This window comes from Diabrotica undecimpunctata, chromosome 5 (genome assembly GCF_040954645.1).
Source record: "Diabrotica undecimpunctata isolate CICGRU chromosome 5, icDiaUnde3, whole genome shotgun sequence".
Taxonomy (NCBI): Eukaryota; Metazoa; Arthropoda; class Insecta; order Coleoptera; family Chrysomelidae; genus Diabrotica; species Diabrotica undecimpunctata.
Genome location: NC_092807.1, coordinates 133,896,137 through 133,897,165, shown reverse-complemented (window position 1 = coordinate 133,897,165; position 1,029 = coordinate 133,896,137).

The following is a 1,029-nucleotide window of genomic DNA, read 5'->3' as shown; positions in this document are numbered from 1 at the left end:
TCGGATTTCAAAAACGGGGAACTATAGTGTCATATGTCCCTGCAAAAAATAAAGCTGTGCCTTTGATATCAACCATGCATAATGATTCTGCAGTAGATCCGGAGAAAAAAGCCAAATATAATTTTAGATTATTATTCTCACAAAGGAGGTGTCGACACAGTAGATAAAATATGCGGTACATACTCGGTATCAAGGAGAAAGCAAAGGTGGCCGATGGTTATATTTTTTCAGCTCCTAAACATCGCAGGAATTTACAGCCAAATCCTGTATAATGCTGCAAATATAAACAATCCTTAAACACATAGAAGGATATTTTTAAAGGAATTATTTTTATCTTTGTTGAGACCACACCTTTCAGAACGAGCTGAAGTACAGAGTTTGCCCTTAGATTTAAAACTATTCCTGAAGAAATATAAAGCTACTGTAGTGGAACAAGAAGAAGAAGGACCACCAGCAAAAATACGAGGAAGGTGCTATTGCTGCGGAAGGCGTAAAAATGGAGTGACAACCATTTCGTGTCAGATATGCAGGATAATGGTTTGCAAAGAACATTCCACCATTATTTGTCCTGAGTGTATTAACTCAAATAACCAGGAAGAAGACCAAAGTGAATAAAGACTCGTATGTGTTTATTTTTCTACCTAGTTAAAAATTTAAAAATTTTCGCATATTTTTTTAGGTTTGTGTTTCAACATGTAATAAATTACTGTTTTCGTTTTTTCTCACTGGTTTACCATTTTGAAATATTTTTTAGTTTTATTTTTTATTTTATAATAACTAATTATTGATTAAACACAAGTTGTGCAATTGAATATAGTTCTAATTATCAAAGAAATTTTGTTTCTGTAGCTATTTGTAACTGGTGTATAGAGTACACCGCGCCCGTATTTGAGATTCATGGTTAGGCGCCCTTAGTTAAAGGTTAATAAATGAAAAGACAACGATGTATTGCAGTATAAATTAATTTATTATTTTAATTATTTACATTAGCATAAATCATTATAGAATAAAGAAATTCGATATATTATA